Raw genomic sequence first — 26,278 nt, 5'->3', positions numbered from 1 at the left:
TTATGGTCCGGGTGTAGGCATTGTAGGTGCTTGTATTCCACAAAAACATCCTGTAGACCGCATATGGTGCAGGGTCTGAAGAGGGACCTTCTCTCCTTCGCCTCCGTCATGGTCGGAGGGCGCGAAGTAGGACCAAGATGGCCTTCTAGAAGCTTAGATGAATCTTTGGCCTTGAGGGACGTGGAGCTTCACTGACAACGGATCCCTGTTGCCAGCAGATGAGGGAAAGAGCACACAGGCTCTTTGGAACAAAAATTTAACTTTTCTAGACGAAAAAACATACAAATAGCTCGGAGAGCAAACTCGAGGACTCCCAGCACTGAAGTATGCAGTCATAATCTGAAGATGGCTGCCAGATGCGGGGCTTAGAGAGAGTACTATCACTAGATGGGTCAGTATGACCCAGAGGACAGTGATTGGTTTGGAGGAGAAATACAGTTTTAAAGTGAAAGTGAAACTTTTTCTTTTACCAAGGATTCCCAGCCTGACGACGGGGAATATTCATGAACATGTGAATCTATGCCAGGCCCCATGCTGGAGAACCAATGTTGTCCTTAATGGTTATGGAGGAGCAGGGGTTCACCTGTTTGGATGCAACTTTCAAAGACCGGACTGGCCTGGAAACATCAACAGGAGAGAGGGAGGAGAGAAGGAGGGGGGGAATGGTCAAGGAGGGCCTGAGAGAGGAGAGGTAGAGGGCGAGAGATGAGAAGAGGCGGACAGTACAGACAAGATGCCCTGGGTGTTAGTGGTGAAATGAGAAGCCAGGGCTGTGCAGAGGGCCTGGGTAGGTGTAGAAGAGGAAGATACTGCAATAGGATTGGCCAGCTCTTGCAGATTTTGAGTAGTTCAGCTGTGTTGTTAGAGGCCGCAGAGATGCAGGATTGAATATGGACCCTCTTATTAGAGAAGATGGAGTCTGTATTGCCTTTGGAGTAGGCGGCAGGCCAGTTTGTGAAAGGGTGCACCCGAAGCTCCCCATTTCCATTCAGCTGCTCTGCACTTGCGTTTTAGCGTGGCCAGATTGGAGTTGTACCAAGAGTTGCACTTTTTGGCAAGCTTCATCAGACTTCATGCGGATCCTCATGACAGGGACAAGGATGTCCAACGTGTTAGAGATAGAAAGGTTAAGGTTGGAAAGGACTGCGTCAGGATACGAGTCGGCCACAGGAGTAGGAGGTGTAGAGAAAGTGGGGGCAAAGGCGTCCACTGACACGCGCTTCATAGGTCGAATGACCGCAAAGGAAGGTGGCAGTGCTGGGTGGACCTTTGCCAAAGGGACAGGAAGCTTCAAGTGAGAAGAAAGAAGAGTGTGGTCAGTCCAGGAGAGAGGAGTCATGAGAGCATTTGAGAGGGTGATGTCTGAAGAGATGAGAGCATCTAAGGTGCGCTCGGCAGAGTAAATCGGACCAGAGGGTAGAATGGAAAGGGACAGAGTCGCATAGGTTGCTGAAGAGGCCATAGGAGTCTGGAGCGTCCAGGTGGATGTTGAGATCCCCAAAGAGGAGAGGCTGGGAGGTAGAGGAAAGGATAGAAGTGAGGTCAGCTCATTCAGAGAGGAAGAGGGTAACCTGGCCAGGTGACCTGTAGAAGGTAACAAAGGTCAGAGAGAAGTGGGGAGAGATAGAAAGCCTGCAGACCAGGCATTCAAAGGAGGAGTAGGTTTGAGTGGGGATGATAAGAAATGTAAAGTAGTGGCATTTACAGTATTAATAACTGTGTTGACTAACAAGAGTTATACATGTATATGCAAACAATTGACCCAAAAAAATCTATGATTTACTAAGAGGTTCATTTTTTACACAAACCTTATGATTAAATAAGAGTTCAATAGAATCAATATATTTAGTCTGGTCTTATATTAGGCTCCTCTGAATCAACATACACTAATGTATCATGTGAGAAACCTGAAGGCGTCTCACCCCCTAGTCCCCATGGATCTGTCATACAAGTGGCCAGGACACAGCCATCACTTTTGGATCCAGTTCCTGGGGGTGGACAAGTGCAGCAGGATCACCTAGATGAGGGGTCTTCGGGGAGTGGAAGTGGGACACTGGAGGGTGTGATGCGGGATTCCCTTTCTTCTAACACCTTTTCCCCATCCTACCAGGTAGGATACCTAGGATCTCCCCTGCCCCCCTTCGTGACACAAACACTTTCTCACGGACAGTACCGTGAGCGACAACGGACTAACACCGGAGCCGTATACCTGACATGTCCCAACACTATGGTCAGGCAATTACGGATCATTACACACACCTGACTTCTATCACACTTTCCCTCACAGATAAAAGGCAGAGCACGAAAGCACACTCTGAGCAAGGGAAAACACACAAGGAAACAGCAGTTCCAAGATGGCAGTTTAATACAAGGAGGAAGACGGTGAGACCAGAGAGGGTTACAAGGAGGGAAGTACCCTTGACCTGTAAAGACCGTTACTTTTGTGAGCCTTGGAAAGTAAGAAATAAAAGACCAGGGGCTAAGGCTGATCAAACCTGCACAGTGTGTCGGAGGTACCTGGGGCTCTCCCACGTCTATAACCAAAGTGGGGAGGAGTGATTGCTGCTGTGCTACTGTCCTTTGCTCCTACAACAAAGCAGCGTCAGAAAAGACAGCACAGCCGGTGAGTCAGAGAGACGGATACCAAACTAGCTTGTGTTTTGAACCAAGGTTGCAAGCGGAAACATTGTATAACGAGAACAGTGTGTGAAGCGTTTGGGATAAGCGACACAAATACAATTGGAAGCCAAAGGAAATTGCTGAACTTTATAATTGAACTTTGGGAGGCCAAGAAAGGTTACCATACACAGAGTGGTCTGGCGCCACATGGGTACTCATTCGAAAGTCTGTTAGGTATCCACCTGATGCAGTGTTTGAGAGAAAGAAATAGAGATTGAAGTGGTCATGCAACGGGTCAAGCTTACCCCTGTGCACATTCGAAATTCTTTGATAGTTTAATGTACATCACAATTGGACTGAGCCCGGCTGAGGGAGACTAATTGAACAAAAGAAAGGAATCTGAGCCCGGCAGAGGGGGATCCGGGTTGAACCGAGTGTCACCTGAAAAATAATTCTCTGTACCTTGTTTTGGAAAAGGATCTGAGCACAGCAGAGGGGATCCAGGATGAACACCCAAATTGAATACTAGAAAATAACATTTGAGTGTTGTTTTTGGTACAGCAGTCCCTCTGCGTGAAGAGACTTGCAAGAAGTAGAGAGACTTGGACACAGAAGGTGTAACGCTCACCTGATTCCCGCAGAGGCGCCGGTCTTGACTGGGTGAATGCCGTATCTTCAAAGGTGATGTGTAACACACGGTTGGCTCTTTGGGCTGGACCTCTGTGCACTGTATGTCTGACTCGAAGAGTAAGATGTCTGCAGATAGAAAATATGTGATTAATGAACTGGGGTTATTGGGTGCCTCTCTCCTCCTCCCTTTCTCTTCTCCTGTAGAACCCCAAAGGTTAACGCCCTCACCTTAGGTAAGTGAACGCCGAGCTCTCCATCTGCCTCGGGGCAGGGTGCCGTAACCAGTTTCTTCACTGGATAAGGGTGCAGGCCTCTTGACCTCAGAGGACTGCTGTCCGTCGTTAACTGCACGAACGGTAAGTTCTGGGCACTTCAAATGTCTTAAAAGTCTTTTGTAATGATATCTCTTGTTTTGCAGGGTTCCGGCGATGGCGGATGGCGGGCTGATGAGAGTTGAGGATCGAACCCGCGTGAGGAATAGAAGCGCCTGGAAGCACGTAAGTAAGCACTTGTAGCCTGCTTCACGATGCGCACTAACTGTCCCTTTTATCTTGCAGGTACAAGTTCGGAGCTTTAGAGAAGCTGAAGGGTGCTGGAATACCCACTGGATTCGGCGTGGGAAGGAGTAATGGCACGTGAGTAATAAAGTTGCCCAATGTCTTTAAACGCACCTTCTTTTGTCTTTCAGATGCGGGATGCAGCGCTGAAGGCCTCCGGAGCGTGTGAAGAGCTGGTAAGCTTTTGTCTTTCAGATGCCGGAATGCAGTGCGAAGACCTCCGGAGCATGCGAAGAGTAGGTAAGCCTTTGTCTTTCAGATGTCGGAATGCAGCGCGAGGCGTTGGTGACAGCCGATGGACCAGGTAAGAGATGCGCTGCCACTGAAGACCGTAGTGCTAACCTGTTCTTTCTTTGTCTTTACAGGTGCTGCTGAAGACTGGATTCCAGGATGGTAAGCCTTTGTTCCCTTAGGCCCAGGATCAGAAGCAGAAGACACGATGAGCGTTCTGCTGCAGAGAATGCAAAATAACGCAAAGCAAGATTCATCCATCGGGTGTGGTTTAAATAGCCTCCTGTAGTGCTTAGGTGTCTCCTTCCACAGCCTCGCCTAGGTGAGAAAAGAGTTCCTGCTTTCCAGAAGAGTTCCAGTGTTCTGAACCTAGGGAGTGGCTCCTGCCCCACCCAACAGGAAAAGTAGTCCCAAACAGAAGAGGATCAGGGGCTCAACTGGCAGGTAAGTAAGCAGCATGGTCTGCTGCAGGTAAGTCCACCCAAGCATTATGAGCCCGGCGCTTCCAGCGCTGGGACTGGGCATTTTTATGAGCCTGGTGCCACTGGCGCCAGGACAGGGTCCAAAAGGTCCCAATTGGGACTGGCTGGCACTCGGAACCGGGGTTATGGGTCTGCTTCCAAGGGAGTCGGCCAAGTCCTGATCTTTTGGAAGCAGAGATCATGACAGAAGGTCCTGAACTGGGAAAATAGAACTGTATCCTTGTGCCGCAGAAGCCAGAGTGTGTGCTTTGCTCGAGTGACCTTGCTCCGTGCTGAAAACGTGGAGAAGGGAGGCAAACGGCCCGAACATCCTGACATATTTTGTGAACACTTTTCTTTTTCATGAACATTACACCCCACATTATTTGTAAATTAGAGGTACCGTTTGGCAATAGGTTTTTTAGTATAGGCCCTTTTATTTTGACAAGACTCCACACTAGGGCTGCATTATTATTATTTGATGGTTGTAGCTTGCTCCCATCTGTAGATTTAGATAGGCGTTTATCGCACCCTTGTGGAAGTTCAATAAACACCTTTGAACTGTGATCCCTTGTGTCTGTCTTACTATTGCCACTATGCGTTCCTTACAATCACTCATAAATGTTTTCAACTAAGAGGGAGTTGCGCATGGTGTAATTGTTTTACTTAGTGTTAATCTACCCAGACTTCAGGCTAACCTGGTACACCATCCCTAGCAGCACCCCACCGTTAATCAAACGTAATACTTGTGCAGTGTTAACTGATGATCTAAGAAAAGTTTTATATCTGGGTTAGCAAACACATTTTTCAATTATGGAATAATGGAAATTGCAAGCACATGAGGAGAAAAGTCATTTGAAGTAGTGCAAGCACCTTTTTGTGTTGTATGTGTATTAGTTGAAAGCTGAACAGAGCAAAAAGAATGAGAAGAAAGGACAGAAATTAAATTGACAGACACAAAGGCAGGAGAAACTAATTAATGTTACTCACTGTAGTGACTAGAGTACTCATATTCCATAGTCCCCTTTCCTCCATCCTTGCGAGTGTCCCCCAACATGGGGACGGTACCATATCCTTTGGCAGCGAAAACTTGGGCTTCCCCATTAAATTTAGTATAGCGCGGGCCCAGGCGTAAGACCATGAGTACTCTAGTCACTACAGTGAGGAACTTTAATTATTCATACGTCCTGTCCCCTTTCCTCCAGCCTAGTGGGTGATTAAACCGAACAAGATCATTGGGTGGAGCTGCAACAACCTGCCTCATACTTAAGAAGCAGCAAAAAAATTCTTCAGAACCGCCTGAACGAACTCTGCATTTCGCCTGTAGCTGGTATCCAGGGAATAGTACTTATAGAACGCAGACTGAGTGGCCCAAGTAGCCGCCCTGCTGATGACATCCCACAAAGCAGGTCTCTGAAAGGCAACAGCCGTAGCTTTAGCCCTGAACACACAGGCATGGATTCCTGCAGGAGCCACCTTGCCCATAGTCGTGTACACCTCTGAGATGGCCTGGACCATTCAGCGGGCAATAGAAGCTTTGGAAGCCTGGGTCGTGCCCCCAAAGGTGATGAACACCTCAGACTTCCTGAAGGATTTCATCCAAAAGTGATAGAACTTAAGAACTCTCTTGTGGTCCAAAGAATTGAAAACCTTTTCTGCCTCCGACTGCGGGTTCGGAAAGAACACTGGGAGGCAGATTTCCCGATTTAAATGGAATGGAGAGACCACCTTGTGCAAAAGGTTTGGATGAGTGCGCAAGAGGACCTTGTCGTTAAGAAACATGGTGAAGGGCTGGCTTGATGACAGAGCCTGCAGCTCACTGACCCTGTGCGCAGAAGTGAGCGCCACCAATAAAACTGTTTTCAGTGTCACCAGCCAGATGTCCACCAAGGCCATTGCTTTCGAAGGGCTTGCGCTGCAAGGCCGCAAGAACCACATTAAGGTCTCAAACCGAATGCTGCCTATGTACCGGAGAGAAGAGCCTGGACAACCCCTTTAGGTGGGCCTTAACCACTGGGTTGGTAGCTGAAAAAATGCGCTCTGGGGAATTCTTGTAGGCCCCAATGGCCACCAGAAAGGTGCAGCAAGTATCGACCAGAACGCTGGAATGAGCCAGATGTGTGGAAAAATCTAGCAGGTCGTCCAGGGAGCAGGTAAGGGGTCCGGTCCTTTGTTGCGGGCCCAGTGGTAATATCTAGTCTGCTTACTCTTGTACTGACATCGCATAGTTGGACTTCTGGCCTCCTGTATAATGATGCAGTTGTCGTCCGAAAACTGAGCGTGGTGCAGTCTCAGCTGGTCAGGAACCAGGCCGCTAGGGCCAGTCTGGCTGGGTCTGGGGGCTCCACTGCCCCGCCCTGCTGCACCAGGAAGCCCCTTCTGGGGATCAGAAGATGGACAGGCCCCTATGAGCCCACTGACGCCCGAAAATTGTCAGAGGGTCCACTGGAGCAACTGAGGAGAAACCACATAGCACCTACGGCTGTGCCAGCAGAACTGGAACGCGTCCCCTAGAGACCGCTGACCTAGTCCTGCCCACGAAGCAAACCAGGGGCACTTGGAATTCAGAGGAGATGCAAATAAGTCCAGATCCGGAAACCCCCATCTCTGGAAAAGTGGCAACAAAGAGTTGATATGCAACTCCCACTTGTAGGTGTTGAACTGGTCCTCCTCCGCATTGCTGTCCCCTGGGAGATGGACTGAGGAAATCCATAGCCCCTCTGGCAGGGCCCATTCCCAGATTGACACCGCCTCCATGCACAGGAGGGGGGGAACGAAGGCCACCCTGCTTGTTCAAGTAAAGCATTGTCGTGGAGTTGTTGGCCCTGACCAGAACCGCCTTGCCCTGGATGAGTGGCAGAAAAACCCTGAGAGCTGGGCCACTGCCCTGAGCTCAAGCAGGTTAATATGCAGGAGGGCTTCCACCATGGACCATGTGCCATGAATCGAGAAGCCCTCCAGAATAGCCCCCCAGCCCGATTTGAGGAATCCGTTGTCACCACTAGAGTGGGCTCTGGTAGGGTAAAGGGGGCTCGCACTGCCACATTGCAGTCCAGCAGCCAACAGTGAAGTTCCGGGAGGAGTGACAGGGGAATTGGAATCCTGTCCAACTGCGTCCCCTTCTCCTGGTCCCAATTGGCCGCCAGGTGGAGGTTGAGGTGCCTCATCTTGAGGCAGGCGTGCTGCACAGTGAGCACGGAAGACGCAATCAGTTCAAGAAGGTGCTGGAACCACCATACAGAGGAAGTCAGATTGGCCAGGAAGCCTTGTGGAGGGCTGGAGCCTCTCAGGCGTGGGAAACACGCACTGCACAGCCATGTCCCAGCGTGCTCCAAGTAACTCCTGGGCGGGAGTCAGCTGTGACTTCCGCTGGTTGAGGGAAAACTCCAGCTGGTGAAGAACGACTAGCAGTCATTGGCAGGAGTGCACCGCCCCCTAAGGTTAGCTGGCCCTCACCAGCCAGTCGTCCAAATGAGGGTTCAAGTGATGGCCCTCCAAGCTGAGGAGTCCAGCCACTGCATTCATCAGTTTCGTGAACACACAAGAGGCAGAGTTGAGGCTGAAGGGCAGCACCCTGCACTGCAAGTGGTACGACAATCGCAAACCGCAGAAATTTCCGATGCGGCTGTTAGATGGGAATATGAATGTACGCATCCGTGACATATAGGGAACACATCCAATCCCTGAAGCGCCGGAGTAATCATCTTGAAGCGTTTGAGCGGTAAAGATAAGTTGAGGGATGACAAGTCCAGAACTACCCATCATGTCAGCCTGGTTGTTCTTGGGTATCACAAAAATCCTGGTGTAGAAGCCAGAGCCCCATCTGACTGAGGAAAAGGGCTGGGTACCCTATCTGAATCAGAGGAGAGGAAGGTAGAGGGAAAAGGTAGAGGAAGACTGAAGCCTGTGGAGTCTATAGAAAGGATCCAAGTACTCTTGAAACAATGCTTCCAGCTGCCCTGAAAGAGAGCCAACCGGCCCCCTACAGGCGAGCTGTGTTCCCTGACTGTTACGTCATTGCTTTTTGGCATCTGAAGCAGGAGCGGAGGAGGGGGGGGGGGAGCAGAAAAAACCATGCAATGTCCTCTGCTGGTTTCCTCCTGTGGTCGCTGGAGGACACGTCAGGCCTCTGTGCACTGTGGTCCCGAAACTCCTTGGAGCTGCTAAAAGCACTGTTTGAAGTCGTTCCTGCCCTGGGACTGAGGGAAATACTTTTGCCCTGGTTTAGTCAGGATGGCCAAGAACTTAGCAGACTGCATAGAGGTCTTTTTTGTAAGCTTGTCATCAGCGGACAAATTAAAAAGATCCAACCCCTCAAATGGAAGATCCAGTGTTCTCACCTGCACATCTGATAAGAATTAAGCGGCATGCATCCACGCTGTGCGCCTCAGCTCGACCCCCAGGCACAGCTCTCTGCTGGCTGTGTCGATGTGGGAGACCGAAGAGTCCATGAGGTCCTGAGCAATTGCCAAGACTCTGCCACGCCGGCCTTGAAGGAGACATGTCTCTCCAGAGGGAGGTCGGACAGGAACTCCATGATCTCACCACACCTTCTGGTCTGCCATAGTTAGGAAGGCATCAGCCTGCCGTCAATGCAGCCCAGAGTAAGGTAGCAACGCTTGCCAAAAGACTCAAGGGACTGGTCCTCTTTGGAAAGACAATTGGAGGAGGCCCCTGCTTAGAAAGACAAAGATGACTGTTTGGAATATAAAGAACCTGCTGCCGCCACCACTGAAGAGTGCGGCTTGGGGTAAGTGCACAGGAGGACTGGCTCCCCATCCAAAAGCCTGAACTGGCTGTCCAACTTCTTGTTTATCTGGACGTTGGCCATGGGCTTCTCCTAGACCTTTCCCTCCACCTGCAGGACATCTTTTATGGAGGGAAATGCTCAAACGGCTCTTGGCAGGCCACGCCAGCATCTTTGCCAACACCAGACTCCTGTGGGGCCTGCTCTGGCTGAGGCACCCCCAAGAACCCTGTAAGGCCCTGAAGACTGTCATGAAAGGCCTCTACTGAGGCGAAAGGCTCTCGTCCTGGGCGTTGTTGTCGCCGTCATCGTCCCCCCACCCCCTTTCCCCAGACGGAGGGGTGTCTGGGTGCTGGGATACCAGAGCCTGAGGGGTCCTCCCCTGATCCAGACCCGAAGATAACTATGGATCCATCAGCAACGGTGGGCGTAGGTGGTACAGGAGGAGGGCTCTGAAGTACCAGCAGGGCATGGACCGGAGGAGAAACTGACAGCGGCACTGGCTGCGCCAGAGGAACCCGAGGAGGGCCCAGAGGTGGAGGCACAACCTGTGGGATCACCTCCTTCACGATGTGCTTGAGGAGCCCCATCATCTGTGGGGAGCGCATGAGGAGGAGGAAGCGCTCGAAGATGCAATCCTTGTATGCCGCTGGATTGCGAGGGCCATCTCTAGGAGCCTGGGGTGTGTAGCCATAGCGATGCAAGGGGTAGATGCAACCCTGCAGAAACCATCCCGCTGCACCATAGGGTCCACCGGCCGTTTCCGGAAGGAAGGAGACTGGAACCTTCTTGCAGGGCCCACTCTGCGTGCGAAGGACGTGGTAGAGGGCCTGAATCCGAATCCAAGATTGCCACCGGCCTTGCAGGCAGGATCTGCCGCGTGCTTGTCTGCCATCTTTAGGCCTTGCACCACGCCGTGGGAGGGAGGGTGCCAAGGTCCCTCGCCACGTAGTGGCTTGGCCATGCATGGAAGGGCACTCCATGGCCCTAGAACCTGAATCAGAAGCGTCTATCTCAGAGAGGACTCTGGTAGGCTCAGAGCCCTCAGCCCGCTGGCCGGTAGCCGAATTGCCCTGCACAACTACATCAGAGGTGGCTCTGGTAGGCTGGGCACCCTTAGCTGGTAGTCTTATTTCGATTGTGCTTCAAACTGACTCTTGGAGGTATAACACGATGATCCCTTGTCCGCTGGGGCCGAAGAGCATGAAAAACTGGATTGTCTCTCCAAGAGCCCCTGGGCCCCTCGAGTTGGGAATCTGTAGCCTTAACAGCCTTGGGTATGCCAGAAAAAGAATCCAAGGTCCCCTTCACAGTGGAAACCCCCAGGAATGTGTCTGTGTGCCGAGGAGCCCTGCTAAACAAAGGGCCTACCTCGTCTTGATGTGGAGTCCTGCAGACGAACTAGATGATCTAGAGGAGAAGAATGGAAGATCTGCCTCCAGTGGGAAAGTCCTTCAAGGCCCGGTGACTAAGAGCACTGCAAGCAGCGCACGCGTCCCAGCGTTGGTCGGGCACCACGCACACAAGACGGAGCGCATGGGGGCCCGAGGCCGTGAATGAACTATCGCAGGATGCGCATCTCATGAAGCTTCCTGGAGCCGGCATGCGCTGGGCGAGGCAAGACACCAAAGAGAGGTGAAGAAGATTAAAAAAACAAAGAACTGGAAGTACATGGAAAATTGAAAAAGTCTCCACGCCTAACTACCAGGTCCGACAGTCCGTGCTGATAAAGGGACTGAGGGGAGGTGCCGGAGGGCGAGGCCTCAGGGGCATTTCCTACGCCTGGGGCCGCGCCCCCACACGCTACACTAAATTTAAAGGGGAAGCTCAATATTTTGCACTAAAAGTTCTGATACAGTCCCCATGTTGGGGGACACCCACAAGGATGGAGGAAAGGGGATGGGACGTAGGAGTATAATGTTGTGAAGGAGAAAGGGCTGACTGATATTTATTGATCGCAGAGGAGTCCTGCTATTTACATGGACTCGTCAATACATTACGTTCATAGGATGTTTTTCGTGCAGTGACGTCGTAACAAAGGGCATGGCATAGCTGTGACATGTTGATGTCACAAAGGGGTGAATGTTTTGATTTAGTGCCACTAAGGCAATTGGGTGATCTATAGACTGATTAGATTATCAAGAGATAGCGGCTGTGTACCCGTGCGCTTCACAGTTGTAAATGTCTGGCAATCCAAGGTAATATTGATTGAAAGAAAAAATGTTATCTGTGGATATATGGTCAAAAAATTATGTCGATTGGGCGATTACAACTCCTGAGTGAACCTCTTCTTAAATGGTGATGCAACAAGCAAAATGTGTCTGCCACTGTGTCCAAGTATACACAGGTACTGTAGTGTCAATTCTATTTCATTGACTTCACTAGATATAAGTTTGACACTTTGCTGAAGTTCTAACATATGATTTTTGGCAAAGTTCGTGCTAGAACCAGGAGCAGCACCCATGCACACCAAGTCGCCGGAATCACTACATGAGGTTTCTGACTCATCTACTGGTGTCTGGCAAGCTTTGTTTCCCCTTATTGTCTGAGTTGTTTGCGAGTACACAGATCTGCACATGGTATTTGGGGGACATAATTCAGAAGCTGCAGATCTACATGTTTCTCTAGCCATAATAAACCCTTTAAGACTGTTCATTTTGGGGAGTATGTCTAATATGGCAAATTTAATATCCCTTATCTCGAGGTGTGTGACATTGTGACCTTTATCAAGTAAATTTAAAATACGTATGATTACTGGAAAAGTATGAGAATCATAATTCTCAGGAGTGGAGGAGAGATTAGGATTCGATGGAATCTCTTGTTCGTCGATGCCCTTTGGAGACGACTTTGTTTATTATCGACTGGCAATGGATTACCAAAGGAACATTCCAAGGACCCTAAGGAGCCGTGAACATTTGGTGCTGACACATAGGGAAGTGGAATAAAGTCATGTTTTGGGCTCACCTTTTCTAAGTATGATAGATGCTAAGGTTGACCTGGGGGGGGGGGTTGACAAATTTATTTTTCTCCGAGTATAGACTGATGTCATCAATATCACTAGAGCGTCGTGACATAGGGGTGATTGGGCCTAGGAATAACCTAGCACGTTTCCCTAGCTCAGCTATCACCACTGGTGCCAGCATAGAAATGTCAGACTTACGGTCATTATTGAAATCATTAATTAGGTCAATGGCATTGAGGGAACAGGATCTCCTCAAAGGGAAATCATCATTGTTCAGTAGAGTCTGCAATGATGATTTCTCCAAGTCAAGCATTTCATGCAATGAATATAAGGTGATGTCCTGGATTGCAGAAAAAGGTTGGTGAACCTGTGCACAGGCGTGCAACTGATTAACAATTACAGGAGCAGCAGAGCAGTGGGCAGGGATACCATCGACCTTCGGATTTCCAATCTGACTTTCAATTTTATAGAGCAAGTCCTCCACACCTGTAGAATAAGGCATATCAGTGACAGAATTTGAATCGTCTTCAGTTAGTCTAAAGCCAGAGGCAGGGGGCTCTACAAAGCACTTACTGCTACAGAGTTCCGCTGCCACGGTAGTAAGGTTGATCTGTTCCACTACAGCACAGGTACTTACAAACGTATTTTTGGGAAAGGGTTAAATTTAATAGGTATGTTCGCAATTACTCCTACTGTAGACATCAAGAAATGGTATAGCAGCAGAAGTACTTTGGTATGTCAGATGCCGACCTTCGGTTAATGCTTCCAATGGTACACTAAGTAAATACAATCGTATGCTTTTGTCACAATGCGTGAAACCCAAAGGCAATACTCCAAGCTTAGTTTTCTTAGTGTTACAGGTCAGTCTAATATTTCTAAATGTCTTTAGAGGGCAAGCAGTTACATGTTCATCTGCATTATTGGAGTATCTTGCCGCCTGTTGGAAATAATAACTTATAAGCAAACAGCAACTCACATGATTTATAGTGAGGCACAGCAATTTATAACCAACAATAGGGATAAGAGTGTGATTCCAATAAAACAACCCGAAAAATGAAACTTGACTGACTGATAGGTGTATATGAAGCAAGAAAAAACGCACTTGTAGTATACTGCTAAATTCAATAAGACCAGAGACCAGCCGAACAGCAGAACAGTACACTTTGGCGTGCGCTGGTGCATGAGCACGTAAGAGATCTAGGGCTGATGGGAGAATAGTGGGAGGAGCCAGAAGAGCACAGCAACCTAGTACAAAGAAGAGTTCAGCCATGAGTTGGAAATAATGTATGAAGTACAATTTGAATAAGAGTTCAGTCCAGAATATTACTTGTAATGTAGAATCCAGCTGGCTCGTAAACGTTCAGCCACGTTTCCACGGAGTCGGTCAACGGTGCTTCCTCGTGTACATGGAGCCGTGTAGCAACGAGGCAGCGTTGCCAGCAGAACAATTCACTTTGGTGCACTTTGGGTGATCCTCCCTCGCTCATCCAACCCAAGGGTCGGGATCCAATAGCGCTGGCCCTCCCCCTGGCCATCTGTGCAGAAGATCCCCTCAGAGTAGAGAGGGAAAAGCCCTCAGGTTTTCCACAGCACACAACCTTCTTTTGATGTCGTTTTCACTCTTTGTTACTTGTAACTTGTATAATGTCAATGTTAGGAATTTGGTAATGGCCTAGCAAGCATTCCTTCTTCTCAATTAAGGACATGCAACCACTCAGTCAGCAACAGGTTTTAAAGAGTTCAACAATGTATTTAAATGCCTTTAGCTTCTCACGTGATTGTTATAGCTTTCACGATAAGCGCAAGTGCTACAATTCAATTTTTAACAAGACTTCAAATATACCGAACAGCTTTTACTCGCTTTAAACAATATGCAAGTCACTTAGGAGCAGGCTACAGTTACCGGCAATGCTTGCGCATTGTATCTGAACGCCCTGCTTCACTCACCGGCTTCATAAACACTGCTTTTGCATGTTGCACTGCATTCCCGACTTCCTCAACCACTTCTACTACTTCTGGCTCACTTGGGACCCACACCCTTCTCCAGCAAGGGTGTCTTTTGTCCGGCCACTTGAACTGGGAGTCCTTTTCCTCCTGAGTCGTAGGCTTGCCTTCTGCTTCTGGCCGTAGTCTCCTGCACGTTCACGGCTCTGCATACATAGCAACAAGGCTCACAAGGGGAAAACTCAGCCTCCTCAGTTCAGGTTTTGGTAGGAAATGACTCTCAGAACTTGCAGGTGAAATCTGTTTTCTCCATATTCCGGCATCCCTTCGGTGCTCCCACTTCCTTGTAATTTGCCAGCCTTGTGCGTCTCCTCTGCTACTGCCAGCATTCCAGCTCATTCTACTCCGGCTTTCCTGAGTGGGCCTTTTGTGCCTCGGAGGTTTAGTAATAGGCTTCGGGTGTGGGTTATTAGCCTTAATTGACTGACTAATGCAATGGCTACTAGGCTCAATGTTTGGACTATTACATCTACATGCCTCTTCAGCCCTCCTCCTCGTCTCAGTACCTTTAGGATTCTGGGACATGTAGTTCTTTCCAACAAAGTTAGATTTTTCTACTTCTGAATTACTTGTAAGGGTAAATTTAATTCCTTTAAGACTTTTTAAGAAGGGCTGTGAGATTTAGCTTTTACAGAGGAAGATGGTTTAGAGAAGAAACATTTTCATAATCCTTTACAGTGTACCCTTAGGATTGAGGAGGGTGCTTAGTTTGGGGTACCAAAACATTTCTTTTTGGTATAGTGTGCTCCGATTTTAAAACCTTAGGAGTTCACAACCTAGGATCTAATATGAGGTTTAAAGATATTAAAATGACAATAGGCCATGATATCTTTAGGTAAATTCGGAAGAATATTCCTGTCAGAGGAAAAATACTGTGTCTCATCCCACAGAATCTCCTCACCACCATGGGTACTGTGTCCTCCCAGGTGGTCCTACCGCAGTACACCACCCCCAATGTTGGGTGCAGGAAGAGTCTGCCTTCTTCCCCATGCCACCTGGGAGGAGACGTTAGGCAAGGTTTCAGTGTGGGATCCGTAGGATTCTTCCCATGCCTCTTGAATAAGCGTCTGGCACCCAGACTTGGGTTACAACATCAGAACAGAAAAATTATTTTGGATATTCTGAAGCCAATACATACATGTTGGACTGGGGCAGCAAACGATTTGAGATTTCACTGGCCATATTTAAAATCTATGGAAAAAAGATATAGGAAAGTGATAAATGTTGGGGATGTATGAAAGAGTGAGAAACGTATCTGCATATAATTACAAAGTCTGAGGTATTTGGGAAGAAATCACAGTTAATGTGGTACTTGAATCATTATTGAAACTTAACAATTGTACAATAGTTTTAAATGATTTTCCTTTGCCAAGCAAAATCCATATCTGGAAAGACTATGGGTGAAGAAAACATTGCCTGTTCGAAAAAAGGATTGGCTTACAAAACTGAAAACACAAAATAAAGTTCAAATAAAAGGGTGGGTTAGTTAAATAGGCAACTAGTGACTGAGGAGAGGCAAACTTCATGTCAAGCGCAAACTAAACAATCATGGAATATGAGACAAGCATCGAATTTCATAGAAAGGACTCTTTTGTGGCTTTAACCAAATCCATAGTTGAGTAGGGTTGTCACTTTAACACTTGGTACTTGTTTCAGGAAATGTTTGAACTGAAATAGGGTGAGTGTTTTTTTGGCCTGCCATATATTCAATCAATCTACACTGTTTGCTTTATTTTTCTGTTGCGTAATAGGACAAGTAGGTGCCACATGGGAAAGTATAAGATGGTTTAACAAGATTTGAATTATTTGGTTCTTTTCATGTATGTAGATCAAAGTATCAATAGAACAGATGGCTTGATGCTCTGTAGTACCAGTCTCCTAACGACAAGGTGTTGGCTAAGCAATCATCCAGGTAATCAAAGAATCCTGTATGCTTAAAATGTGTAACAGCTTGGAATTTTAAAAACACCAGATTCCAGACTTAAAGGCAGTTTCTTGATCTGCTAGTGCCAAGATGTATATTCTGCAGAAGCAGATGATGCACCAACATGCAGAGCAGGACCGAACACATGTAGTTAACATGAGCTTGGAGGCACTGCTCTATTTGTCATAATACAAAAGAAGGCACTACCTGCAAGACATGGCCATACAATTATTACCTTGATGCAAAAGCAATAAAGTACTAAACATACAGTATGTACTAAGACTAAGAAAGGGAGTGCCTGTATGCTTTCCATTAGGAAACTACCGGGGGCCCAATATGCCTTGATGAAAGAATCCAGTTTAATACAGGCAGCTGGACAAAGCCCATTAGCTAGTCCAAACTCTGGCATACAACGGAAAAGAAATGTATGGAAGCCTTTTTAAAGTTCCAGTCTTTAACAAAGTCTTCACAGTAAAGTACACTCAAAGCCATACAAAATCAAGGAAGGCTCCACCAGGTTGAAAGGACCAGTTCAGCATAAAGCTGAATCGACATTACAATGCAATCAGATCATATAAAAGAAATAACTGACAGTCTTATGTAAAAAAAAAAAGTAAGGATAGCTTAATATTCAAATAAATTGATGAAACCTATATTGGCGACAGTAAATGTCATAACCAGCCAGCAATGGTGGAAGCTGGCGTAGCAAGGGCAGCATTTATAGTATCAGTATTGCATCAGAGCCGTGAGTGGTAGATGCTGAAAATAAATGTTCTTATACTTCATCTGTGCTTTGTGATGTACAAGGATTTTTCTACTGATGCAGTGGACCAGTAAAAAAAGCAGGAGCACAGGTTCAAAAGTTTAATTGACAGTCGTTTTCTATTATTCTATTATGTTAAATATTAAAAGTTTTTTTCTATTTAATTTCAAAACAATACGTGAATGCCATTTTTGTAGTTACAGGTCAATGCTTTGAATGTGTGTGTGTGAGGCTGTTAAGTGTAGCTGTGTTTGCAGGAGCAAATTAGGTCTGTTAAAAGAAGCATTCTTTGGAAAGGGGGCCGATGGAAGCGATGGAAAATCCGGGGATTTGTACCATCTTTAATCCCAATGATTAGGGCCATGAACAGTCCAAGGTAATATGGATTGAAAAAGATTAGGTAGGACAGAAATAGTAAGATACTCACAGTAGTAAATATTATACTCCTAGTCCATAACCCCGCCCTCCCTTCCTCCATACTCTTGAGATTCTCATCTGCGAGCGACTGTGGCAGAGCCTTTTTTCCCTGAAAAGAAACATTCACATAATTTGGATTGAGAAGCAGGACACCTTGTGTGCATGCAGCAACACCCCTCAAGGTATTGCCTCCAAGCCCAAACTTCCCTTAACCTCATCAGTCCTTTTCCAACGACCTAGTCATACCTGACTGATACCAACGCTTAGCAGGGCTGACGAAAGGGTGCAGGGAGGAGATGGGACTATGGACTAAGTACAGTAACCTTTACTATCAGACCCATTCAACCTTCCTTTTTTTCGAGACTCCCGAGCAGGAAAACCAGTGTGTTGGTGGTCTATCCCGATTTACCCAAAATGATTCTGAAACTCAGGTTGGCCAAACTGAAACAGGCCTGAGAGATCATATCTGTACAGTAGTGTGAGTGTAGAGCACTTTAGGAGCAAACTGACAGAATGTCCTCGGCCCTGCCCTTGTAAAATTTCAAAGTCATGAGTGTGTCCAACTTGGTTAGCACAGCACTATCCCATTCTGAATCCAGATTCGGGAAAAAAGTCAAGAGAACACCCTCCTGATTAAGATGGAAGTCTGATAAAACGATCAGAATAAAGACCGGGTGAGTGCAGGATTACTTTTCCCTGTGTGACACAGCCTTAAACTATAAAGTCTAGAGAGCCTAGAGCTCACTAATCTGGCAAGCCAAAGTAATTGCCTGCAGAAAGGTGGCCGTCTATGTCACTAAACTCATATCCATCATCATTGGCTTTGTGAGCCAGAGCAGATGAGACCCGGCTAAGGTCCCAAGTATTCTAAGGAACACTAACAGAAGAACAAGTAAGCTACCCCTGGTAACGTTCTTTAAACTGGATGTTTCTCACACGTAATTCCTCATCTTCCGACAGATATTCTTCCAGCTTTAGCTGCTTATTCGGAAAAATAATTCCATCCGAGAGCGCTGTGTGTTGATGCAGTCCCCTCTATGTCCCTCCAGGGCTTCCATACCGGAGCCAACATCATTGTTGGTATATATAGTACGCACATCACGCATTGGCTTCAGTTCTGTTTTTATGCCTTCCTAGTGCAGAATTACCAGCCTCAGTGAGTCCTAGACAGTACTAGACTCTGAAAGAGCGTTAAGTATAATGCCTGGAATTCTACAGCGGAGTAGGCTGGGTGAGGCCATGAGGAATACGTGGGGAACATCCAGTAGAAAGAACGTTACCAGGGGTAGATAACTTGTTCTTCGAATGGATTGTGTCCTCCCACGCTTTCCTCATTTTATGATAGACACCCAAAGCAGCGTTAGGATTTGGAGGGGGGAGTAAGAATTTTCAATTTCAGGATTTGTCATGGATTGAGTACAAGACTGCTTTCCCAAATCCTCCTTCCTGGCTAGATGATGAATCCAGACAGCAATGCTTTGTAAAAGAGTGGATGGTAGACCAAGTGGCTGCCGCACAAATGTCTTTCATCAGCACCCCTCTTTGAAGAGCGGATGGTGTTGCCATGCCCCTTGTGGAGTGGACTCCTAGGCCTTCTGGGGGATCTTTCCCAGACAATCTGTAGCACTCTGAAATAGCCAGATTATCCAACTGGACAGAGTTTGCCTAGTAACCGAAAGTCACAGTTTATGTCCAGTGTACGCAATGAAAAGCTGGTCATGTTGACGTATCCTCGTCATCTGAGAAATGTAAAAGCCGAAAGCCCTTCAGGGATCAAGCCTATGTAGCCTTTCCTATGCCTTGCCAGAATGAGGGGGCGTTGGAAGCACAATTTTATGGGCTAAATGGAAATCTGACAATTTTTGGCAAAAATGAGGTTTAACGTAAGGACAACCTTATCCTTGTAAAATAAATATGGCAAATGGACGCTTACTAGATAGGGCCTGCAACTACCTCACCCTGCAGGCTGATTTGAATGGCTTTAAAGGTTAGCAGTCTTTATGGACATGGACAAGCGCACCTTGTGAGAGATAACATATTTAAAAATACCATTGATTATACAATTTCTTAAAGGGCTCACTAATGGGTCCCCTCCTACACCTTTTCAAGTTCCAATTTGGGATCTTCATCTGGTATTAACATTTCTGATTTGTGCTCCTTTTGAGCCACTCCACCGAAGATTGAAAGCGCCGCAAGGTATCCTTTAATGGTCACAATCAGGAGCTCCAGATTAGCCAAATGTAACAAAATAAATCACAACACCATAGATGTATTGCATTGAAAAGGGTCCACATCCTTTTCCCTATACAAGCTGTAGAATTTGTTCCAACAGCAGTGGTATAAGGATTTCGTTGATGGCCTTCTGGCTGAAAGAAAAATATCCATTATGTTGTCCGGAAGGTCTCAATCCTTATATCTGAACCTCTCAGAAACTATGAGTGAAAGTTGAGCGTCTTGACCTCTGGATGGAGAACCCGACCCTCCTCTCCCGAGAGAAGGTCCTCTCTTTGCGGAAGATGAATTGGAGTGCAGATGAACATGTCCAGAAGGTCTGGGTACCATGTCCTCCTGGCCCAATCCAGAGCAATTAGGATCATGGATTTCCTAAACTTTCTCAACCTCTTGATCACGTGAGAAATGCCTGGGACTGGAGGAAACGCGTATATAAGTGGAAACTCCCAGTCCACTACGAATGCGTCCCCTAGAGCTCTTGTTGGGGGAAATTCCCTGGAGCAGAACAGTTCACACTTCCGGTTGACACTGGTCGCGAACAGATCCTCTTGAGGGGTTCCCGAAAGGGCGAAGATCTCTTGAAGGACTTCCTGAGCTAGTTCCCACTCATGGGAGACTGATCTGCCTGTTCAGGGTGTCCACCGCCCTCTTCTCCTCTACAGCTAAGCCGATAGAGCGACTCCTTGAATTGCCCAGAACCAGAGCTGCATTGTCTCTCTGCACAGTGGTAGTGACCCTACACCTCCTCTCTTGTTGAGGTAGCACATGGCGACTGCGTTGTCCGTCATTATCAGATTTTTTTTTCCCTGTACAGAGGGCAGAAAGGCCTTCAGCCCTAGTCTGATCACCCTCAGCTCGAAAGGGTTGATGTGTAGTTTCGAATCTGATGCAGACCAACGACTACCGACTGTCAGATCGTTGGCGTGAGCACCCAACCCCATAAGTCAGCCGTCCGTAACTACTGTTATCTCTGGCCATGGTTGGCAAAAAGGTTCTTCCTTCCAAATTTTGTCCTCACAGGCACACAACAGAATATCCTGTGGAACTCTTTTTGGAACCTGTAGTAGGTCTGACATCTTGCCCGAGAATTGAGACCACTGAGATTTCTAATTTTCTATTTCTAACGCGTCGTCACCCACAGGCATCAGGGCGCGACAGATGGACGCTAGATAGTGTGACATGCAAAGAAAGGACAGCTGGTAGAGAGATGTGAGCAGGGCAATTATGTGAGATAATGTCTATATCATTTACCTAAAAGGAAGGTTTTCAATTTTTTTCAGAAGCTCATCAGGTTGGACTCTAATCTCAAATTTAGTGGTAAGTTGTTCCATTTGTCAGCGGCGACCGGATGGGAATGCTATGCCTAGTCCGTTCATTCTCTTATATATGGGAACCGCAATTTAGCCTGAATTTTCTAATCTGAGAGATCTGCTTGGTACATATCGGGGGATTTTGGATTTAACATGAGTAGTGGCTTGTCCATAGAGACACTTATGGACCAGGGTCATTGCTTTAAACTGGACCCGGACCCGCACTTCCACCTTGAGCCAGTGCAGTTGTTTTCTTGCATTGCTAATGTGTTCCGTTTTGGGTTTCTGCTTAATAATTCAAACCGCATCATTTTGAATATGTTGGAGTTTGGAGATACTTTCCTTACTTGCACCGAGCGTTAGAGCATTTCCGTAGTCGAGGCATGAGAGGATGATTGCTCGAGCTAGAGTAGCGCAATTCTCCTCACTTAGGAGCGGTTTAATTGCTCTGAGGAGTCTTATATAATATGAGCAATTCTTGCCCACATACGATGCAAGGAGCTCATAGAGGCCTCAAGGAATACTCCAAGGGTCTTGACCTTGCTCATTACTGATATTGGGGTCTCTTTAATGAGGAAGAATTTGCATCGAGATGTCAGTTGAGCTCGTGCTTGAGTGGATCCAAATACCATAAGCTCACTTTTGTTGCCATTAAGGCAGAGCCAATTATGGATCATCCGAGATTCAATGTTATTGTAGATTTTGTTAATGGAAGCACTGTCCTTCTCATAATCTCCACTCAGCTCCATTACCAGCTGAGCGTCATTGGCGTAATTGGCGAAATAGACGTTTATATGGTCAAGAATATTGCAAAGAAGACAGATACAGATTAAAAAAGAGGGGGGCGATACTACCTCCTTGAGGCACTCCACACAGTATGTCCATTATATGGGAGAACTTGTCGCCCCAGTGTACCTTGGATTTCCGTTTGGTGAGGAAAGACACGAGCCATGCGGTTGCATCCTCTGAACAATTTGCAACTTTCTCCAAGGTGCGTTGGATCAGACCGTGATCAATAAGATCAAAGGCTGCACTTAGGTCAAGGAGGATGAGGAGCCCCGTCTTCCCTTTATCCACTATGGAACAAGTTACTTACCTGTAACTGTTGTTCTCCAGCATGGGTCTGGCATGGATTCACATGCTCATGAATATTCCCCGTCGTCAGGCTGGGAATCCTCGGTAAAGAAAAAACCAGTATCAGTTTCGTTTCTGATCTGTCTTTCGTAGCAATAACCAATCACTGGTCTCTGCGTCATACTGACCACAGCCAATGACTGCCCTCTACCTAAGCACCGCCTCTGGCAGCCATCTTCAGATTTGGAAGCACGTGAAGTGGCAGTATGACCAAGTGAAGAGCCGCAGAGGGGTAGGCGGGAGGGTTCGCATGTGAATCCATGCCAGACCCATGCTGGAGAACAACAGTTACAGGTAAGTAACTTGTTCCTTCTCCAGCATGGGGTCTGGCATGGATTCACATGCTCATGAATAAAGAATACATAGCAGTACACACATGCACAACCACGGGAGGTGGCAAAGGCTCAACATTAAGCATCACATCAACTCAACATTAAGCATCTTACCTCCTCACCAGGCTCACCTCAGGCGAACAGGTTGCGCAGCACTGCTTGGCCGACCCTGGACTCCTCCCTGGAATCCCGGTCGACGCAGTAGAATTTCGTGAAGGTGTGCGTCGACCTCCACGTAGCAGCCCTGCATATGTCCAGCAGGGGCACACCAGATAGGAACGCCGTGGTAGCTGCGATCGCTCTGGTGGAATGGGCTCTCGGACGGCCAGGCAGCGGTCGGTTTGCCAACCGGTGACAGTACATGATACAGCCGGAGAGCCATCTGGAGATGGAAGCCTTCGAGAGAGCCTTCCCCTGATTGACAGGTCCAAAGTTCACAAAGAGTTGTGACGTCTTCCGAAAACCCTTCGTGCGATCCACGTAGAACTTCAGCGCTCTAGCTACATCCAGCGAGTGCAAAGTCCTCTCAGCCGGCGACGAAGGCGACGGGAAGAACACAGGTAACACCAAGGGTTCGTTGAGATGGAAGTCCGACGGTACCTTGGGCATGAAGGAGGGGTGCGTCCTGAGCACTACCCTCGTGTCGTGGAAAGTCAAGTACGGGGCCTTGCAGGAAAGGGCCTGGATCTCTCCCACTCGTCGTGCGGAGGTGATGGCCACAAGAAAAGCTGTTTTCCACGATAGAAACTTCAACGGGGCCGAGTGCAGAGGCTCGAACGGAGGTCCCATGAGCTTGGTCAGCACCACGTTGAGCTCCCACGCCGGGGCCGGAGCCTTCACCGGCGGGAACGATCTGAATAGTCCCTTCATGAACTCTTTCACCAGACGATGAGACCACAAGGACGTCCGCCCCGTGGTTCTGGTGTATCGGGAGATCGCAGCAAGATGAATCTTGATGGACGCGTGTGCCAGTCCAGCTTTGGCCAGCGTCAGCAGGTACGGCAGTACTTGGGGAGCCGTAATCCGTAGAGGGTTAATCTTCTGTGCGTGGCACCAGACAGAGAACCTCTTCCATTTGTGTCCGTAGCATTTAAGAGTCGAGGACGCCCTGGCCTTTGCAAGAACCTCTCTGCAATCGGCCGGTATGTCGTATCCTCCAAACTCTAGCGCTGCAGGAGCCAGGCCTGCAAGTTCAGCGACTTCGGGTCGTGGTGGAGGATGGCGCCTCCTTCCCTGGAGAGTAGGTCTGCGTCCGCCGGCAGCTTGATCGGCGGGGATGCTGACAAGTCCAGAAGGTCCGGGAACCATATCTGCCTCGGCCACGCAGGTGCGACGAGGATCATCCTGCACCGTGACCGTGACAAGTCCAGAAGGTCCGGGAACCATATCTGCCTCGGCCACGCAGGTGCGACGAGGATCATCCTGCACCGTGACCTCTTGAGCTGGTTGACGAGCCGGATTAGCAGAGGCAAGGGAGGGAACGCGTAGAGGAACAGGCCCTCCCAGGGGAACGAGAAAGCATCGCCCATGCTCCTCGTCTGGGGAAACCTGCTGGCGAACCTCCGGCACTTGGTGTTCGTCGCCGTCGCGAACAGGTCGATCTGGGGTGTGCCCCACCGTCGGAAGAGGCGATCCACCAGATCCTGCCGTAGTTCCCACTCGTGGCACGAGCGCAGCTCCCTGCTGAGTGAGTCGGCGATGGTGTTTTTTATCCCTGCCAGATGAAACGGCACCAGAAAAATCCCTTGGGCGACGGCCCAATGCCACAGGTCCTGCGCCTCCTTGGACAGCGCTGGGGACCTGGTTCCGCCCTGTTTCCTGATGTAAAACATGGTGGTGGTGTTGTCGGTGAAGATCCTCACCACCTTGCCCTTCAGGGACGGAAGGAAGGACCTGAGGGCCCAAAACACTGCACGGAGCTCCAGGACGTTGATATGCAGGGACTTCTCCGTCGGGAGCCAGAGTCCCCTCGCGTGCAGATTTTCGGTGTGCGCTCCCCACCCTTCCAGGGAGGCATCCGTGGTCACAGTCTCCTGGTGGGCTGGGGTCTGGAAGTCCATGCCCGCCGTCAGATGCGCGCGGGTGCCCCACCACCGTATCGCTCGCCGGAAACTCTCGTCGAGCTTGATCCTTTCCTCGAAGCTGCCCGTCGTCTGGATCCAGCGCGCATCCAGGAATTCTTGCAACGGGCGCATCCGGAGCCTGCACATGGGAATGAGGTAGATGCAGGAAGACATCATCCCGAGGAGGGACTTGATGGATCTCACTTTGGCCGCGTCGGCCACCAGCATCCGTTGCACCTTGCCCAGGATGGTCCTGGTCCTCTCCTCCGACGGGGAGGCCAGAAGGGACACTGTGTCGAGCCTCGCTCCCAGAAACAGTGCGACTTGCGCGGGCACCAGGTGGGATTTGGTGTAGTTCACGGAGAATCCCAGGTCCGTGAGGAGTTGGACGGTCCTTGCCGTGTGGACCACGGCGAGCTCCTTCGTCTTGGCGCGGATAAGCCAGTCGTCCAGGTAGGGGTAGACGTGAATCCCCTCGCGGCGCAGCTGCGCCGCCACCGGTGCGAGGCACTTGGTGAATACCCTGGGTGCCGACCGCAGTCCGAAGGGAAGGGCTTTGAACTGGTAATGACGCCCTTGGACCACGAACCTGAGGAATTTTCGGTGCCCCTTTAGGATTGGAATGTGGAAGTAGGCATCCTCCAAATCCAACGACGACAGGAAGTCTCCTTCCTCCAGTTGACCCAGGACGTGCTGTAAGGTGACCATCCGGAACTTCTGCGCCTTGATGAACTTGCTCAGCCGTCGCAGGTCTAGGATGGGGCGCCATCCTCCCGTCTTCTTCTTCACGAGGAAGTATCGCGAGTAGACTCCGGAACCCCGAAGCCTCTTTGGGACGAGTTCGATGGCGCCCTTTCTGAGCATCGCCTTTACCTCCAGGAGAAGTTGAGGGACGTGAAGTTCTCTCCTGGCCACGGGGGGGACGCGCGGGCACCTTCTTTGAAACTCGAGCGCGTGGCCCCGGGCCAGGGCGTCCAGCACCCAACGGTCGGTGGAGATGGACTCCCACACGCTGACGAAGCCCGCCAGCCGGCCTCCCACCGGGGTGCTTCGGTGGGGGCCCGACCCCGCGGCCGGTTCAATCCTGCTTGGACGCGGCCTTGCTGCCTTGACCTCCTTGGCGACGACGGCGGGGTCCGCTAGACTTGCCTCGTCCTCTGTAGGCCTCTTGCGACGACGAGCGGGCCGCTTGACGGTAGGAAGCGAAACCGCCACCGGAACCTTTGGAGGCGCCCTTGCCTCCGCCGCTCCGAAAGGGCGTCCGTCGTTGCTGCAGGACTCCCAGGGCCCGGGCCGTCTCAGTATCCGCCTTGATGGCCTGGAGGGAATCGTCCACCGTCTTCCCAAACAGGTTGTTCCCGTCGAAGGGCATGTCCAGGACTCTGGTCTGGACGTCCTGCCGAAAATCCGTAGCTTTGAGCCATCCACAACGTCGAAGGCAAACGCCGTTGCCTAGCTGGCGGAACCCAGCGTCGGCGATGTCCGTCGCCACGGTGATGGCGTGGTCCGAAGCCACTTCACCTTCCTGGAGGATCTCAAGGGCCTCAGCCCTCTTGTCGTCCGGCAGAAAATCCAGCAGGGGAGCCATCTTGTACCAGAGCTCCCTGTCGTAGCGGGCCACGATAGCCAAGGCGTTGGCCGCTTTAATCGTCGTCGCTGCCGACGAGATGACTCTACGTCCCATAGCATCCAATTTCTTTCCCTCGCCGTCCGGCGGGGAAGTCGATGTGGAGGCCGCACCCCCCCCCGCTTTCTTCCTGGCCGCCGCGGAGACGACGGAGTCCGGGGTAGGCTGCGCCCGGAGGCATAGGGGGGCCGTGTCCGGGACCCGGTACTTCTTCTCGTACCGGTCTCTTCTAGCTGGCGTCGTGGAAGGGTTCTTGAGGAGGGAA

At 49.3% G+C, this 26,278-nt stretch overlaps 1 protein-coding gene across 2 annotated transcripts in view; it reads right to left on the bottom strand.

The window, feature by feature from the left end:
* Positions 1 to 26,278, bottom strand: part of RPS6KA5 (ribosomal protein S6 kinase A5) — a 1,757,411-nt gene that overhangs the window by 1,153,087 nt on the left and 578,046 nt on the right. Inside the window, exon 1 of one of the 2 annotated variants that reach the window (XM_069637450.1) lies at positions 15,350 to 15,366. The exons of the other annotated variant lie outside the window; for it this stretch is intronic. The gene's annotated coding sequence lies outside the window, so the exon portion shown is untranslated. Of the gene's footprint in view, positions 1 to 15,349; positions 15,367 to 26,278 lie in introns of those variants that run through there. 2 annotated transcript variants of the gene reach the window in all.

This window comes from Ambystoma mexicanum, chromosome 14 (assembly GCF_040938575.1).
Source record: "Ambystoma mexicanum isolate Mex_15411 chromosome 14, UKY_AmexF1_1, whole genome shotgun sequence".
NCBI lineage: Eukaryota > Metazoa > Chordata > Amphibia > Caudata > Ambystomatidae > Ambystoma > Ambystoma mexicanum.
Note: the sequence above shows the minus strand (reverse complement) of the source record. Positions and strands in the feature narration are given on the sequence as shown.